Below are 19,473 nucleotides of genomic sequence, written 5' to 3' on the forward strand. Positions count from 1 at the left end.
GGTGTTACACCCTCTCCCTTTGGAAAATGGTGTGAAGGCAGGGGAGGAGTAGCCTCCCCCAGCCTCTGGAAATGCTTTCATGGGCACACATGGTGCCCATTTCTGCATAAGCCAGTCTACACCGGTTCAGGGACCCCTCAGCCCTGCTCTGGCGTGAAACTGGACAAAGGAAAGGGGAGTGACCACTCCCCTGACCTGCACCTCCCCTGGGAGGTGCCCAGAGCTCCTCCAGTGTGCTCCAGACCTCTGCCATCTTGGAAACAGAGGTGCTGCTGGCACACTGGACTGCTCTGAGTGGCCAGTGCCAGCAGGTGACGTCAGAGACTCCTTCTGATAGGCTCCTTCAGGTGTTGCTAGCCTATCTTCTCTCCTAAGTAGCCAAACCCTTTTTTCTGGCTATTTAGGATCTCTGCTTTGGGGAATTCCTTAGATAACGAATGCAAGAGCTCATCCGAGTTCCTCTGCATCTCTCTCTTCACCTTCTGCCAAGGAATCGACTGCTGACCGCGCTGGAAGCCTGCAAAACTGCAACAAAGTAGCAAAGACGACTACTGCAACTCTGTAACGCTGATCCTGCCGCCTTCTCGATTGCTTTCCTGGTGGTGCATGCTGTGGGGGTAGTCTGCCTCCTCTCTGCACTAGAAGCTCCGAAGAAATCTCCCTTGGGTCGACGGAATCGTCCCCCTGCAACCGCAGGCACCAAAGAACTGCATCACCAGTACCCTGGGTCTCCTCTCAGCACGACGAGCGAGGTCCCTTGAATCCAGCAACTCAGTCCAAGTGACTCCCACAGTCCAGTGACTCTTCAGTCCAAGTTTCGTGGTGGTCAGTCCTCCCCTCCCCACGCCAGACTGCATTGCTGGGAACCGCGACTTTTGCAGCTACTCCGGCCTCCGTGCACTTCCGGCGGAAATCCTTTGTGCACAGTCCAGCCTGGGTCTACGGCACTCTAACCTGCATTGCACGACCTCCTAAGTTGTCCTCCGGCGGCGTGGGACTCCTTTGTGCAACTTCGGGTGAGCACTGTTTCACTCCACTTCGTAGTGCCTGTTCCGGCACTTCTGCGGGTGCTGCCTGCTTCTGAGAGGGCTCCTTGTCTTGCTCGACGCCCCCTCTGTCCCCAGACGCAATTGGCGACATCCTGGTCCCTCCAGGGCCACAGCAGCATCCAAAAACCCTAACCGCACGACTTGCAGCTAGCAAGGCTTGTATGCAGTCTTTCTTCAGGAAAATACTGCTGCACGACTCTCCACGGCGTGAGGGATCCGTCCTCCAAAGGGGAAGTTCCTAGCCCTTGTTGTTCCTGCAGAACCTTCAGCTTCTACTGTCCAGTAGCAGCTTCTTTGCACCCACATCTGGCATTTCCTGGGCATCTGTCCATCTCCGACTTGCTTGTGACTTTTGGACTTGGTCCCCTTGTTCCACAGGTACCCTCGACTGGAAATCCATTGTTGTTGCATTGCTGGTTTGTGTCTTTCCTGCAGAATTCCCCTATCTCGACTTCTATGTCCTTTGGGGAACTTTAGTGCACTTTGCACTCACTTTTCAGGGTCTTGGGGTGGACTCTTTTTCTAACCCTCACTTTTTCTTACAGTCCCAGCGACCCTCTACAAGGTCACATAGGTTTGGGGTCCATTCGTGGTTCGCATTCCACTTTTGGAGTATATGGTTTGTGTTGCCCCTATCCCTATGTGTCCCCATTGCATCCTATTATAACTATACATTGTTTGCACTGTTTTCTAATACTATACTGCATATTTTTGGTATTGTGTACATATATCTTGTGTATATTTGCTATCCTCATACTGAGGGTACTCACTGAGATACTTTTGGCATATTGTCATAAAAATAAAGTACCTTTATTGTTAGTATATCTGTGTATTGTGTTTTCTTATGATATTGTGCATATGACACTAGTGGTACTGTAGGAGCTTCACTCGTCTCCTAGTTCAGCCTAAGCTGCTCTGCTAAGCTACCATTATCTATCAGCCTAAGCTGCTAGACACCCTATACACTAATAAGGGATAACTGGGCCTGGTGCAAGGTGTAAGAACCCCTTGGTACTCACTACAAGCCAGTCCAGCCTCCTACAGTCATACCCTCAGACATTTTACTAATAAAATATTTACAATGTTCCCTGCATGTGATGGCTAGAGAATCCTGTACACGCAGCTTGTTATACTCAACAGTGGGCAATGCTTTTTTATATATTTGAATGTTTTGTATAAATGTTATGCTCAGTGAAACAGTATAACCTTGTCTACATCCACAAACAAGGCCGCCCAATGTGTACCACCCTTGTAATGCTGGTCGGTATTAAAGACTGGGGTTTGGGGTCTTTCTGGGCCTATCTCCCCCGGTAGCCAATCGCTAGGAAATACACCTAAAAAGTATTTCTTAGCGTATTTATGCCTGCTTAAGAAGTCATGTATCTGCACAGTGTCCATTTTACAATGTTTTAATGATAGTCAAACATAATCTGTTGGGCATGATCGAGTTGAATGACGCTGTCCAATACATAGAATACAACCATGTTCACATAGGTATCCATGGCCTGTGTAAAGCGAAGTTCAGCTTTTAGATTTGCAGTTTTGATCAAGTTGTAGTGGTCACCGTCTTCCATGTCAGGAGTCAGGTCGAGCGCAACAGCGTGTAGGCGGCCTCATAACCCTCTCTTGAAACAACGACTCGTTAGTCCCTCAGATGTTTCCCCGTTATCGAGACCAGACCGAGATATTCCCTGACAAAATTGGATGTTCCAAAACTCGGAGTGAAAGGTTTTGTGGGGATAACAGCCCCCTTGTGGACCAAAGTGGCGTAGTTGATGTCGTAGTGTTTGAAATTGAAAGGGTTAGAGGTATAGAGTCCGCTAAAAGCTGTATTGTCCACAAACCCTACGATGATGAGTTTTGTGAGTTGCCCCAGAAATAGATTTTGCTTCTGCGTTAATCTAGTACCGGCGGGGATGCTGAATATCTTCAGAGCCACTCATGGCGTTTGATAGTTATAAAGCTTCAGCGTGGGCCAGTCTGTCGCTCGGGGACTTTCACTCTCTTTACAAACAGGTTTGGGGACAATTTAACCAGTTTATACTGCTCTGCATCGCCGCTGATGAGACAGAGCGCGTCCTTGTTGCGGTTGAGTTTGATCTTAAGATCTATACCGTTGACAAGAAGCTTATCTTTGAAGAAAAGGTCTGAATGTATGAGCCCCAGGAGGTCAAACTATCTACTGCCGGCGGCAAAGCTGGCTCTTTTTTAAAACCACTGTTGCCCCGTCCAATGCCGTGTCCTCAAAATGTGCTTCAGTACCTTTGTAGAAGAGCCCAGCTGAAAGCTGTGTGTTCAAGGCTTCACAACTGTAATTTAGAATACTCTCTATGTAGGCCTTGTAAGCGTACATGTTATCACTTGACGAGTTGATCGCCCAGGTTAATGTCCACTTGGTTAAACATGGTTGTGACGGGGTAGGCGATTGGCGCCACTTTAGCATCAGCCTCGATGTTGGTGCCGTTCGTTTCGCTTATTTTGCAGACGAGGTGTAGCAGAGTGTTGTTGAGATCCAAATACATATCCATGGACACCGACACATAAAACTCTATTGGCGCTAGAGGTGTCAGAGCGGCTAGAGGTGATACTTCCATAAAAAACTGTTCTCGATGCTGGTCTGTGAGGGTTTAAGAGAAAACAAATCTAGCTCAGATTTGGCGCATTCATTCGAGGTGCAGTGTACAAAGGCCATGATAGCTGATTTAAAATATATTCGCACTAGAGAGTGCTTCTTCTTTGAAGATCTCTTTCGTCTTACGACTCTTCTTTTGTGTGTGCCTTTTGAAGAAGTCGTCCGTTTTTTATAGGGCATTGGCGGGCCCCTACGCCTCAAACCCCTTCGTTTCCTTTTAACACCCGCACGCACCTTGTGCAACAACCTAGCTCATTCTTGGGGCTGTTTGTTCATGAGCTCGGCGACAGCCGATGTTACAGAGCCCACACAGTCATGGGCTATGTTTGTAGCAGCTGCTTTAACGTGAGGTTTCGCAATTTAGTACCCTCTTCGAAAAAAAAGGTATAGCTCTTCTAAACAAACTCCGAAAGAAGCCACCCAATCCGGCCCCGTACATAACGGGGGCCCCTTGAAAGTAGGGCGGCGGTCCTCCATAGCAGGCCTGAACTCTAAAATAGTCCCTGTACATAGAAGGATCCCTGTATGTTTTCACGATGACCATCGCAACTGCCTAATAGTCACCGTCGCGGCGCAGCCTTAACTTAAGATTAACAATAACTTTCCTGTATTTAAAGGCCACCGATTCTGACTGGTCGTCGTAGACCATGATGGTTATAGTGTCAAAATGTTTTGGGGAAATTGCCATGTAGTCGAGTTTGTGATGTTGTATATTAACCATTGTGTTATTATCTCCCTTCACCGGGACCGATCTCAACAACGGCGAATAACTATCCCCTATCCTCTGAGGTTCTACGATGTCGCTATACACGTAGAGTGTATAAAATCCGGTGTTAATATCGGGACACGTAGGGTCTGGATCCACCTGTCCTTTCACATGTTGTACGGTGCCTAAAACCCTTTGTAATTTACAAGTACAGCCAAACGTGGTATTGAGCTCCGGGACATTAAGAAACACTTTTCTTCTAACGTTATCCGACACCAGATGTATATTCGTATACTCTTCAACGCCGGCTATGGCTCTGTTAATGGCGTCGACCACCGCCGCAACTGTGGTGTAATACCTGTGCGGGAGACTCACTGGGAAGCTCAAGAAGTCCTCAGAGCGCTTTATGATAAATTTAGCCTTGTGCTTTGTAAATGTATTCCACGCTCTAGGGTACTATATCTCTGTTAGGGCAACCTCCCAGGACCCTTTCAGGTCCACCGGTTTATCCAGTTTCACCATATAATTAGAAATCTGATTGCTGGGGATGATGTCCTTCGAGGCGTTGGACGGTAGGGTAATATAAAAAGGTGAGGTCTCGACCTCGGTGCTTACAGCACAACCTCACACCCCCTGCAGCGATCTGTCCAAAACCCAACTGTCTCTTAGCTCCGCTGCCTTTCCTCTTCAGAACCTTTTCAACCCTATACACCCTGTTCAGATTGTAGGGCACCTTTTGTAACACTTTGTTGGCAAAGAGACCCGTTACCTTTTCTCCGTCGTAGTCCTTCAACTTGTAAATATATACCCCTTCTTTAAACTCTGCACTTTCCACTATAAATATCTTGTCACTAAATGTCTGTTGGTAGCCTTTGGTGAAGACACCCTTCAACTTTGAAACCCTGACATGATCCCTTTCTTTTAAAACAGGTTTCTTGACCTTCGCTGCAAGACGACTCCCGTACACAGTTCTCCACACCATTAACAAATTATCTGCTGTTACCTCTATGGGAGAAATTTGATGGTCCTATGGTGACTGGCATTATAAGATTTATAAAAGCCTGTAGAACATCCACGTATCTGTAGGTATTGTTTGCTGTGAAATATCGCCACATCGTTGATGTTAAAGTTCTGGTAAAACACTCTACAACCGTCGCTTTTACCTCGGTGTGCGTTACAAAATGCTGACCAGCGTGCTGCTTTAATAATTTCTGAAAAGATTTGTTTAAAAATTCTTTCCCAGCGTCTGTTTGTTGTTTTTGTGGTACTCGACCTCTCACGATGACTTTAAAGGCAGCGGTGACACAGAACCTTTTTTTGTGAAATAATCTTCAGTCATAAGTTCCAGCGCACAGTGTAGCCCGGTCAGTGGTGAAAGTCTTAACTCACGGACGGTCCAGTATTTATCCTTTGCCGGTAGCCACACGTTGATAAACCAGTTGGCGATACACACAGGGCTGTCGCACTGAAACGTAGCTGGAGGTTCCAAAATGTTCAGATAACGTAGAGTCACAGGGTGTATTTCAGCTATTCTTTCTTTAACCAGCACATATATCAATCTCCCAATACAGATGTATCCTCGGTGTAACTCATAGACATCTTGCACTGCGACACTCTGATTCTCGTCCTAAAATTGAGTAAGTATGTGGCGTTAAATATCACCATTATGGTCTGCTATCCACGCCCTCTGTATTTTTTTTTTTTAAAACAACTTTTGTGGTGCTAAATAGCTCATTCTTCTATGTTTATAATAAATATCAAACATTCGTCTTTCTATGACCCTTTCTAACAAACTTTTGCCAAAATAGGTACACAGCCCCTGCATACGTTCGAGTTTTGAGCATGGCTCAACAGCGTATCGGATCTCATTGACTGCTGTTGCCAAGACCTTAATCATATCAGCGTGGACACATTTCTTCACAGCTGACAACCCGTACACCACCCTTAACAACTTATATATCTTGTGTGGGTCTAACCGGCTATATATGTGTCGAATTGTTCTTGCAGTGTACGACTCGTATAGACAGTCGTGAGCCTCCAGCTGTGGCTTGTTAATTTTATGCCCGTAACACAGGTTAGAATAGTCATGTTTAACACGTGTTCACAACGGTCGCCGCAAAACCTTTAACCATATGGTGTCATAGGGTACGCCTGGAGTTTCCTTTTCAAAATCAATGCTATTATAGGTGCAAACACATTTCTTACGTGGCTCTTTGTTCTGGCTTGTAATACTTTCAGACTGTCTGTAACAGCATAAGCAGTAAAAATTTACGTTCTTAACCTTTGGCGTAGACCCTTCTAGAGCATCTCTTTTTGCAGTTGTTTTCTACGGTTCAAACAGAAAACAAAAGACACACTATTAGTTAAAAGTATGATATTAGCGTATACACGATAATTCTCTATAGAGTTTTTTACTAACCTCAGCATTTTCTCCACACTCAGCGGCTGCTCTGAAATCTTGAGAGTCGCATAGGTCCATAGGTGTGTAAGCTGCTTCAGAGTTTACACTTGCCGGTTGTACGACGATTGCTTCTGGACCAGGGTCCTCCTGAAAGCCCATGTCTTCACAGACTGGCGAATTCGGTGGTGCTCTACCTTCTTCATCATCTTCAGTGCCGCTGAAGTTGATTGCATCATGTAATTCGTCTTTCGAGGCTTTGCTGCCACTGCTGTCAACCTTATTCGGGGATATCAGTTGCAGCAAATCCTTGAGGCTGAGCCGTTCAAGCCGCTGGCACAGTTCCTCTTGAAAACCGGTAACATCAGAACCCCCATCTTTAGGGGCAGCCTGCTGTGCATTCTCATCCAACACCAGCAGTGTTAGGGTCCGATAATATCTATTGATAGTGTTCTGGGCCCCTGAGGAGGCAGCTTTTCTGGTGAGTGGATTGTATCTCTTCATATTGCCTTGACAACCTATTTCAACAATGGTTCACGGTTTGACATGTGGCTCTAACCGTCTCCTTATATGTAGTCATTGGTTCAAAAAGGGCATATCACCTCTACAACACATAGCGGTCACATACTCGTCTTGATGGCTCTGATTCGTTGATAGGTTAAATGTAATTCTAAGCATATGTCACGACCTCTGCAGCATTTGCCCAGCCTCTCTTTTTGGATTAGCTAGCAGTGTGGAGGTTTGGCCTTACACTCCCAATGCTCTGCCCTGTGAGGAGGCCCCCAAGCAGCCACTTGGTCCTGAATGTCTGACATGTCCAGACATGCACTCTAAGGCTCTGAAACAGGTTGCACACCAGCAAGACCCTCATTTTACACATCCCATAGACCTAGATACAGGAGCTAGGACCCTGGCACATGACTAACACGTGACCCCATGATGTTACAACCCACGTGACACACCTACACCTACGTCAGGGCCTACGTCAGCACGGGACAGGGCACCCACGTCATTGCCTATGTCACCACTGGGCATGGTACCTGTCAAAAGCTTGATGGAAGGTATTCCCTTATACTACTGGGGTTAAACTTACCTGTTAAGTTTCTACCACACACATGCCTTTACCATGCATTCTTTTACAACAGTAAGTAAGTATAAACCCATCACACACAGACACACACACACACACACACACACACACATATACAAATATATATTTAAAATGGTTTATACTTACCTGTAAAATACTTATATTTTCGTGGCAAAGGCATACTCGTGTTAAATCAAAAATCGTTGTAAATGCTTTTGTAATAAATGCCTTTGTTGTTCTGTCATACTTCCCTCCACGTTATCTTTGGAAGACGGCACATGCTTCTCTCTCTCTCTTACAGGAAAAAATTATATTGCTCATGAGGGGCATTAAACTGCCATACATTTGAAATGTCGGACAAGAGTGTTATATTGTAGGCCTTAAATGTATGTTGACATGGATATGAAAGATGTGTGCAGTAAGTGAAGGGAAAAAAGTTGTTTCTGCTCCACGCAGACAGTATTGTTACTCCACGACTCTGGTAGGTGGAGTATTTTTCCAAATGTGTTCACAAATCAGAGCACAGTACTGATGATGTTGGCAAGTGGAAGGAGTCAACCAGATTATTTTAAAATGTGTGCAGTGGATGGAGCATACAATCCATGAAGTCAGTTATTTGACTCTACAGAGATACCTCACGTTCGTTTACAGTATTTTAGCGGTTTTTTCCTTCTTACATGGCGTACAGGAAATTCTGGTTTAAGTCCTAGGCAGATGAAGCGTTGACAAGGAGGCTGATAATGGGGTTGTGCATGAATCTGTTGTCTAACATGTTAGCTAACCAGGCCAATGGAAAGAGACGGTATGACAGTATGAAATGAATGCCAACTGAACAATTTACAATGGATGACTGTGAACATGCGAAATGTCCTGGTCATGTCATGAACAGTCTGTATAAGTCTGGTTCTCCTGGAGTGACAGTGTGTGTCAGCGACAGGGTAGTTAGGATGAGCTGAAATTGGTGCCATGTTTGCAAAGTGGTACATATGGCCCTTTGGAGTAAAAAGCGCTGCTGCATCGAGGAAGAGGTGTCCTGAAAATGGGAAATGCATCTCCATCAAGAAATGGAGTGACAGTTGGAGGGAAAGACTGTGGCTCTGCCAAGACTGTGGAACGTGAGTTAGTTCGGAGGTGCAGAATGCCAAGCAGAAAACTGTGGCGCCACGAAAACTATGTTGTGAAATAGGAAAAACCTTTTCATGTACCTGTCATGCCTGTTCTGTTTTCGCTGTGATCTGTTTCTTGTGTGCTCAAGACTAGAGTTTTCAATCTTCTATAGTTGGGTCACTTTTGTATGTGTAAAGTAAATAAAAATGTTGCAATCTCTACTAGCAGCTCAAAACAAACCTATTTGGCTTGAGCTGAAGTTGGCAGAGAGAAAAGGTGTTTCATTCATGTTATGAATCCTGTCGCTACCTCCTGACCCTTTGCGGCAAGGAGGAAGCAGTGGCTGACAACAAAGTTGTCGATGGTATCATTGATGAAGCCCTTGATGATTATGATGTGTGTATATCATCAAGTGTCTGTGGCTGATGCTTTCGAGAGGTCAAAGTTATTGACTTTGTTTTATAGCTAAAGATGGGCAACGTGGAGCTGGTGTTCACGGTTGTCAACAGGAATGAAATGCCTTGGTTCTGTTGAGGGAGGAAACTGTTAATGGTGCAGTAGGTCAGAAATCAGGCCCGCTTTGGGTTGAGACAGTTTGTCCTCCATGGTGGGTTTTTTAAAGTGGTTCATTAGATGAAGAATCTAGATCCATTGAAATGGTTGTTTTTTTCTGATTTAGATATCTCTAACTCAAGTTTTATTTTATGCGCAGCTGGGCGGAAACACCCAGTTGAACTGGTTGGACTATGCGCTCCATCCTTGAATTTCCCTCACAGTATGCCTCTAGGATTTTTTGTTTTTTTCGTGTCAGCACACATGACCATCAGCTTTGTGTGAAACAGGATGAGACGCACAGCAGAGCTCTGTGTTCTGGAGGAACACACCAAGGGCCAGATTTCTTTTTCTTATACGCAAACAGCAAGGCAACTTGCTGCACTGCATGAAAGAGAGAGAACAGAAATGAGCCATGTCTTCTAAGATCTTCTATCTCCCAGCACTGGCGCACTATGGGCTGCCTGGTGCCAACTTAAGCACCATGGTACAAGGATGCCAGAGTTACGGGCAGAATAGTTTTTTGCACAAAACAATCCTGAGAAGTATATTCCCTTAGAGACATACTCTTATTTCATCTGTGCTGCAGAATACAGTACACAATGAAAGAGGAATTAAAGAGAAAAAATAAAGATATTTCTCCTCCCACCATTTTGACACAAGCCCAAATTTACAAGTCTTTGTTAATCTGGGTATGCATCAAAATACATGGGTGACTGTATGGAAATGCCCATTTTTGACACACGAAACCCATGAAACACCTACCCGATGCAAAGTAATGCAAGGCAGCACTATGCTCTGCATTATTTAGTATTTACTAAACCATGTAAAGCCACACAAATCGACATTGCATGGCTTAGTAAATGCCTAAAAGTATTTTGTGTGAGTCTGAGCCACAAAAGTGGGTCAACCCCAAATCTTAGTGAATTTGAGCCCAAGTGTATGTCTCCTTTCTGAAAATGACATGATTAGTGCCTCTCACCCCACTAAGAATTGGTAGTGACACTGTCAGAACTCTTTCTGAGGGCCACAGGGCATATAGGGGGTACTGGCCCCACCCATGGGGGTTAAGGCCTTTTATTCCTGATGTCCCGGGGCCTGACTTACTATGGAGCCGGAGCAACCGAGCCAAGTATCCTTCTGCAATTGACTCTCAATAGTAACGTGGTAGAGCAGTCCACAGCTCCCTTGGAGGGGTGAGGGAGGGTGGATACAAAGGTAATGAACATGGGCTCACAACTCAAAATGCATGCAGCAGCAGCAATAAATTATTGTCCAGCCAAATACTCACTTTTATGAAAAAAGAGAAATATTTTAGTTCTACCGTTTACCAACACAAAGAAAATTAAATATGACATTCACAAACAACTATATAGTCTTCCTGTTATCAGGTCTCTAGTGTTTCCTTTGTGGTTCCATGCCTCACTTCCTCCTTTTCGAGCGATATTGGGTATTCCACTTTCACTATTGACAACATCCAGGGTATGTCCGACTAGGAGTCCAAGTCTCAAGAGTCCACTCTGACTTTGTTATAAAGTCAAATGTTTTTCAGCACTGACGTGCTATCTAGCCAGCACGTTCCTCTGGGGACGACTAGCATGGATTCAGTCTTACCAGCACCTGCAGACTCGGAGGGTCTGGAGTTCCTGAGCACACCCCCCTCTAGGAGCAGCAGTGACTGATTTAGGTGAGTTCACTGCACATGGTCCAGGCAGGCTGCACTCGTTGATCCCCAAGCTTCTCTGATGCAGTTGTACTTCTGTGGTGGCCGAAGGTTCCTCGCGGCTCCTGGTTGCAGGTAAGTCTTTTGGTCTTTCCCACAATAGGGAAAGATGATGAGAAGTACCTGGTGCTGATTCCTTGACTTGGGGTTAGATGTGTGTGCGGGGGAGAGCGGAGGTCCCACAGCAGCCTCACTCCTCCAACAATCCTCTGGGTCAGTACACATACTCACCCCCTGCATACAGGGTGACTGTGTTCCTACTGTACATGGGCACCAACCTGCTCAACATAGCAGGTGTCCGCACGGCAGCCCACACCTGGCATATAGATTTGCTGATCCTTAGCTGCCCACAAGCTTAGGCCCAATCAGTAAAGCATTCTGTATGGCTCACTCTATGCCTCCCCCTCAACCCCCAGATCATAGTTATGTTGCTGACTTTGCCCTGCAAATGGGCAATGACCCAGTTGCTACAGCAGTCGTTTTCTCACACATCACAACAGGAGTCCACTCAAAAGGATTCCCAACTAGACAGTGCTTCCTCCAGTGCTCTCCTCTTCTTCACAGGGCACAATGATCTTGACAAGCAGGCAGGGGATGGTGTTCCAGGTTCCAGCGCAGGTGATCTTGGATTCCCTGGGTGATGTCTCCTCGCCCAGCACAGAGACTAGCAGACCTTGGCCTCCAGTGTTAGTTACTGGCAGAAGTCTTGCAGAGCTTCCCCTCCTCGTACAGCACGCCCACAGCATCCCAAGCTGCTTGGCAGATGACAATTTTTGAGGTTTCAAACTCCCTTTCTTATAGTACATTTTCAGACATGAATTAAGATTTTCAGTCTGAGTCTTCGAAGTTTATGTTGGTGATCTGCTTCTTTTAAAGTGCTCACTCCTTTGCCCTCTTGAAAGCAGTCTGACACGGTAGGAGCAATTTCAATGCTGATAGCCTCACAAAACAAGCTATGGGAGTGATTAGAGTTCACACCTGGATGTCAGCCACGGTGATATATGCATCAAAAGTTTAGCACAGGGCCCCATCCCTACTGTTTATAATTCTCTTATCACCCTCACCCCTTTCCTGATTTGTGCCCAGAGCATGCAGAGGATGCTGAAGCAGGCTGTGGATATGGCATTGACTTGTTGCTTCACAGTCAGCTGGGTATCGAGGATGATTACGAGGTTCCATGCGTGGCTGGTGGGGGTGGGCAGAGGGCTGAGAGCTGAGGGCCACTATGTATTATCGGCGTAAGAGATGATGTTGAGTCCATGGGTGTGGGCGATGTCAGCGAGAGGTGTCACTTAGCTATTGAAGAGGGTGGGGCTAGGGGAGGAGCCCTGGGGAATGCCACAGATAATGTCTTTGGGCTCAGAGAGGAAGGGCGGTAGGTGGATCCTTTGTGTTTGGCCGGACAGGAAGGAGGATATCCAGTTGAAAGCGTTGCTTTGAATGGAAATGCGGTGTACTCTGGCGATGAGGGTGGGTTGGGAGACGGTGTCGAAGGCTGTGGATAGGCCGAGGAGGATGAGAGTGGCGGAACCTTCCTGGTAGATGAGGCGTCTGATGTCGCCTGTGGCTGCGATAAAGGCGGTTTCTGTGCTGTGACTGGGCCTGAATATGGATTGGGATGAGTCTAGCAGGCTATTACCTTTTAGGAAGTCTTTGAGCTGGTAGGTGATGGCCTTTTCCAATACCTTTGCAGGGAAGGCAGGAGTGAGATAGGGTGGTCATTTATGGGCTTGCAGGGGTTGACTGTGGGTTTCTTCAGGAGGGGCTTGACCTCTGCGTATTTCCAGGTATCTGGGATGGTGGCCATAGAGATGGAGGTGCTGATGATTTCTGTGTGGGTGCTTCCAGTGGCATTGCTTCGAACGTTGTAGATGTGGTAAGGGCAGGGGTCCGAGAGGGATCCAGAGTGGATAGAGGTCATGATGGAGATGGTGTCCTCTGTGGAGAGTTGTTTCCAGTCAAAGAGCAGGTGGACGGGGGTGGGTGGTTTTGTGTGCGGAGGTGGTCGAGGATCATGGGCTGGGGGTCGAAGTTGTTGTAGATGTCGACAATCTTGTGCTGAAAGTAGTCCGATAGCTTGTTGCAGAGTGCTTGGGATGGGTGAATCAAGTTTTCTGTGACGAAGCTGAAGAGTTCTTTGTTGTGGTTTGCGCTTGCCTCGAGGCGGGTGGTGAGTGATTCTTTTTTGGCTTTTCTGAGTCTGTGGTGGTACTTATTGAGGGCAGATCTGTGAGCATCGAAGTTGGCAGGGGTCTTGTCTGAGTGCCAGTGTCTCTAAAGTTTCTTACAGTGCAGTTTAAGGGTCTGGAGCTCTGGGGTGAACCAGCTTGCAGTTTTGGTGCGTTTGCTAGTGGTGGCCTTCTTGAGGGGGGCGATGGGATCAGCAGTAGAGGAGATCGAGATGGGGAAGGTGTGAACGCAGAGTTTGAGGGTGCCTGCGGGGCTAGGTCTGGTTTCTTTGAAGGCGGAGGTCCAGGAGGATGGTGAGAACTTGCTCCAGCTGCATCTGGGAAGGGTACCCAGCACATACATTTAACATGCATGCTGTGCCCCGGATTACATCCTTCATGTACTGTACCACTCACAGGCTCACATACAACCAGCACATGCATTCAACATGCACACACTGCACAGTACTGCATTATCCTTGCATTGTACCGTTCCATGTCACACATACTCCCAGCACAGATACACCACTCATCTGCTTCGCCACACCACACCAAATCGATGTAGGCTAAGGGGGAAGTTAAGCACATAGCAGCAGAACTTTGAAATGAGTGAGCCTGCAGGCCTCAATCCAGTGACACAGGATAAAAAGGATCTGCTCACTCATATTGATCACTACACAGTATGCTGCCACCACCGCGCTTGTGCTGCTTAGCTGCTGGTGAAGGCAGTAGCCTTTCACCACTATGTGAGTAGCACTTTAGGCACCCTTCCTGGACCAACAAGACAGCAAACTGTGAGACAGGCCTCTGTTATGGCACACATGCATGATCCCTGTTTCCCTATAAAAATCAGCATTAGTGATCCAGATATCAGTACAGCTGTGCACTTAGGACAGGGGTGCACATTAATTACCATGCAGAGGACTTTTTCATCCAACCAGAAACCAGTTACAGTAGGAGAATGCCATTTGACCTCTTGCCTTCAGAAGAAGAGCTGGCTACCCGCCTCACCGGTTTAAAAGGTCTGCCAGCTGGGCCCATCACTCTATACATTTGGGACATGGGTGATCCCTGTAGACATACTCTGTATATATAAGGCAGAGTGTGGTTATTGTGACTTGTTGGAGACAAGAATTCATTTTGGTATTCATGTCTGTGGATGGTGGACCTACCAGACAGGGATGTAACATTGTAAAAAGCTAAGCAACTTGCTAAGTGTCAATTGCTTACCTCAATGCAGGTATGTCTGCTCTCTGGTAGAGAAGTGTTATTTGTTTGTCCTATTCAAAGCTACAGATGACTGTATATTGTTTGTAAATCTTCGAACCTCAGTACCCAGCACACTGTGCTCTCTGGTGATGGGTTACGCCTTGGTATCTTTTGGAACTACAGTTCCTACCATTGTGAGTCTTCCGGCATTATGTCAGAAAAGTATTTTTAAAACTGTCGGAAGAGTATGGAATTATTCTCGGAAAAGCAGCAGTAGTTAAAAGAAGCACTGTACCACTGGTTCCTTGCTGGTCACTCTGGTGCTGTGGAGTTTGAACCGCATTTTGAAGAATTTCTATTAGGACAATGAAATATTTCTAACTGCTGCTCAAGAAATCTTCATCTTCTGAAGGAGCACCTCCTGATTTTTTGTAATGTTTACTTGATTTAGTAACTCTTAGGGTTAGTAAATGTAGTTAGTCTTTGTAAATGTTAAGATTTTCTACTATTGGGCCTTGGTTTGACCTATCCCTCAGGAGGATATATCTTGTTCTATTCTATGAGTATATTTGATGGACTTGCAGAGTATTTTTTGGATGGGATAGTAGCGAGCGTGGACAACAGTCTACTGCAGTTCACCTTAGGCCACTGTCACATTCCAATAAAGTACATATCATTCAATTCTTTTTGTGTAATATTCCAGAACACAGTTTGGGCAGATTTGTTAATTCTTTGTTGTTCTCTTCTTATAAAGGTTTCCCTATTCTGGTACTGAAGATTACAAACGTTGCCCCAAAGCAGATGAGGTTCTCTCTTTCCCCTAGTTTCTTTTTCTCTACTTCTTTTGCACTGGTGGCTTTAACCTAATTGGGATTGGTGATCTCTAGTCAAGGTCACTATAATATTCCAGTAAGACGTGACACTAGGCCTCTCTGAAGCAAGCCAGACTCCTGTGAAAGCTGGGTGAGTGACAGATGTCCTTTTAAAGTGTAGGGAAATCCCTTTTATCCTTTCCTGCTTCATACTTCCCCAGACATACAGCAGATGGATTTGTGTCGCACCTTGTTCAGAAGCCCCACAAGAGCATCTAGGTACTAGTGCTCCAGACTCCAGGGCAGGTGGGCTTAATGTTCCTGGGTGATGCCCCTCAGCTAGCAGGGAGACTATCAGGCTGTGCCGCTAGTCCTGGTCACAGGCAGAAGTCTTGCAGAGCTTCCTCTCCTCATGCAGCCCAGCTGGCTGTTCAGCAGATGACAGAGTTGGGGGTCTGAAACTCCCCTACTTATAGCTCATTTCCAGATACCAAATGTGATTTAGGGTCTGGACCTTTGCAGTTTTATATTGGGGTTCTACTTCTTTCAAATGGGCAGGTCTCCCCTTCTACCTTCCTCCTGAAAAGACGTCAGTCATAGTAGGCAGGACTCCAAGGCTGATTAACCCACAACACAACAAAAAAGTATTTTTAAAACTGTCGGAAGAGTATGGAATTATTCTCGAAAAAGCAGCAGTAGTTAAAAGAAGCACTGTACCACTGGTTCCTTGCTGGTCACTCTGGCGCTGTGGAGTTTAAACCGCATTTTGAAGAATTTCTATTAGGACAATGAAAGATTTCTAATTGCTGCTCAAGAAATCTTCATCTTCTGAAGGAGCTCCTCCTGATTTTTTGTAATGTTTACTTGATTTAGTAAATCTTAGGGTTAGTAAATGTAGTTAGTCTTTGTAAATGTTAAGATTTTCTACTATTGGGCCTTGGTTTGACCTATCCCTCAGGGGGCTATATCTTGTTCTATTCTATGAGTATATTTGATGGACTTGCAGAGTATTTTCTGGATGGGATAGTAGCGAGCGTGGACAACAGTCTACTGCAGTTCACCTTAGTCCACTGTCACATTCCAATAAAGTACATATCATTCAATTCTTTTTGTGTAATATTCCAGAACACAGTTTGGGCAGATTTGTTAAATCTTAGTTTTCTCTTCTTATAAAGGTTTCCCTATTCTGGTACTGAAGATTACAAACGTTGCCCCAAAGCAGATGAGGTTCTCTCTTTCCCCTAGTTTCTCCTTCTCTACTTCTTTTGCACTGGTGGCTTTAACCTAATTGGGATTGGTGATCTCTAGTCAAGGTCACTATAATATTCCAGTAAGACGTGACACTAGGCCTCTCTGAAGCAAGCCAGACTCCTGTGAAAGCTGGGTGAGGGACAGATGTCCTTTTAAAGTGTAGGGAAATCCCTTTAATCCTTTCCTGCTTCATACTTCCCCAGACATACAGGAGATGGATTTGTGTCGCACCTTGTTCAGAAGCCCCACAAGAGCAGCTAGGTACTAGTGCTCCAGACTCCAGGGCAGGTGGTTCTAATTTTCCTGGGTGATGTCCCCTCGGCTAGCAGGGAGACTATCAGGCTGTGCCGCTAGTCCTGGTCACAGGCAGAAGTCTTGCAGAGCTTCCTCTCCTCATGCAGCCCAGCTGGCTGTTCAGCAGATGACAGAGTTGGGGGTCTCAAACTCCCCTACTTATAGCTCATTTCCAGATACCAAATGTGATTTAGCGTCTGGACCTTTGCAGTTTTATATTTGGGTTCTACTTCTTTCAAATGGGCAGGTCTCCCCTTCTTCCTTCCTCCTGAAAAGACGTCAGTCATAGTAGACAGGACTCCAAGGCTGATTAACCCACAACAAGACTCATGGAAGTGACCAGAGTTCACACCTGGAAGTCTGCCACAGTGATATATGCATCAAAGGTTTAGCCCAGGGCCCCATCCCTACTGTTTATGATTCTCTTATCACCCTCATCCCTTTCCTAATATGGGCCCAGGCTCCTTCCTTGTGACACCTAACTGAATCAAACAGACTCCTTTCAGTGTGCAGGGGAAGCCTGGCTCACCACCCTCTCCAGTATGTGTCCCACCAATCTTACAGGAATGCAGGAATACTGAAATCTGTCTGGAGTGGATTCCTCTACCACCTCTACTCATTGTTTCACCATGCAGGCCTGGGTCTCCCAAAATGGAACCCAGGGTCCTAATCCATGCAATGTACCATTCCAAAGCACACATACAGCCAGTGCTTGTAAGCAGCATATACACACTGCACAGCACTGTATCCTCCCTGAACTGTACCGCTCATAGGCACACATACACCAAGCACATACATTTAAACTGAATGCACTGCACAGCACTATATCCTTCATGTATTATACCACGCATATGGACACATACACCCAGTACATACATTTAACATGCATGCAATATACAGCAATATGTCATTCAGGTATTGTACCATTCATAGGCTTACATAGGCCCAGAACACAAGAAGTATTGGGGGGGGTGGTGGGGGACAGACAAGACCTGATCAAACTGTGGTAAAACCACTCTTGCCGTGATCCAGTCTAATCAGACATGGTTGTGAAAACCATATGTTTAGGACCTATCTCAGGGGTTCCTCCTTACAGAGTAGGTGGTCTCACACACATAATAATGTCATGCTTCATCATTTGGCTACCTACCCCCACCCAGGTCGGACAGTGTCACCTGGGTGGACTCAACCTCGTGGTTAAATTAACCCAGAGGGAGTGCTTAAATTATATTTTCTGTTAATATTGGGATCAAGTTGTTTAAATAAAATTACCTAATAGATTGCCAGTGTGTATCACGCCTTTAATAGTTGTGTCAGCTGGTAAATTAAAAATGAAATAGGGATGTTTTTTTAGTATAATGACTCATTGCATCACTGTAATTCTAACGGCCAACATGTTTCTGCCCACACGTGAAGCCATAACTTGTCTGGGGCATTCTTCAGGGCCTAGTAAGAATAGTGTGAAGAAAAAACCTATCCTATTATCCTATCTTAATGGTAAAAGGCTTGTATGCCACACCCTCAAGGCCTACCTGACTATTCACTCAAATCTGGAGGACCCTAAACATTAAGGACAACTAGCCCCTTGTCTGGAGTGGGACTGATGCCCCTTACAGTAACACATTCATCAAAGGGAGCAGTCATCAGAAACACCAATTCCGCCCCCGATGCTTGTGTGCCATACACCCAGCAAATACATTTAACATGCATGCAGTGCTCAGGATTAAATCCTTCATGTAATGTACCACTCATAGGCACACATGCACCCAGTACGTGCATTCAACATGTACACACTGCACAGTACTGCATTATTCATTGCATTGTACACTTCCAAGGCACACATTCCCCCGACACAGATACACAACTCATGTGCTGCGCCACAAGACACCCAAAACCGATATAGGCCAAGGGGTAAGTTAAGCACATAGCAGCAGAACTTTAAAACGAGTGAGGCTGTAGGCCTCAATCCAGTGACACAGGTTAAAAAGGACCTGCTCTCTTACTGTGCCATATTCTGAGCCATTCACAGCTCTTAACTTCACCTCCTTTGCAAGAAAAATCTGAACATCGAATGGGATGTGACAGAGATGCCGGTGTGAAAGAGGCCTACTCCCCTGAAATCAGACCTTAGTCAAGACAGAGATGGACTGTATGATATACAGGCATTTTCTAAACTGAGATAAATACTGGGTTAGAAACCCAAGTGTAAGGAAGGAAATGTTTTTTTTTGCATGAACATCCTCAAAGGTTTGAACTGATGCTGCAGGTTGTTTGACTCAGCTGGTGTGAACAAGTAAAAATATCCCTCTCAGCCCACCACTGGAGACTGGTAGAGAACTTTTAAACTGCTAACTCAACTTTGTCATTTAAACTAATGACAACGTCCAGACCCCCTTTTTAAATACCGCTCTCCTAAAAAAAAAAACAAGCCGACCCTGAGATCCTCTCCAACTACCGCCCCATCGCCCTCCTCCCTTTCCCT

This window comes from Pleurodeles waltl, chromosome 7, assembly GCF_031143425.1.
Source record: "Pleurodeles waltl isolate 20211129_DDA chromosome 7, aPleWal1.hap1.20221129, whole genome shotgun sequence".
NCBI classification, from domain to species: domain Eukaryota; kingdom Metazoa; phylum Chordata; class Amphibia; order Caudata; family Salamandridae; genus Pleurodeles; species Pleurodeles waltl.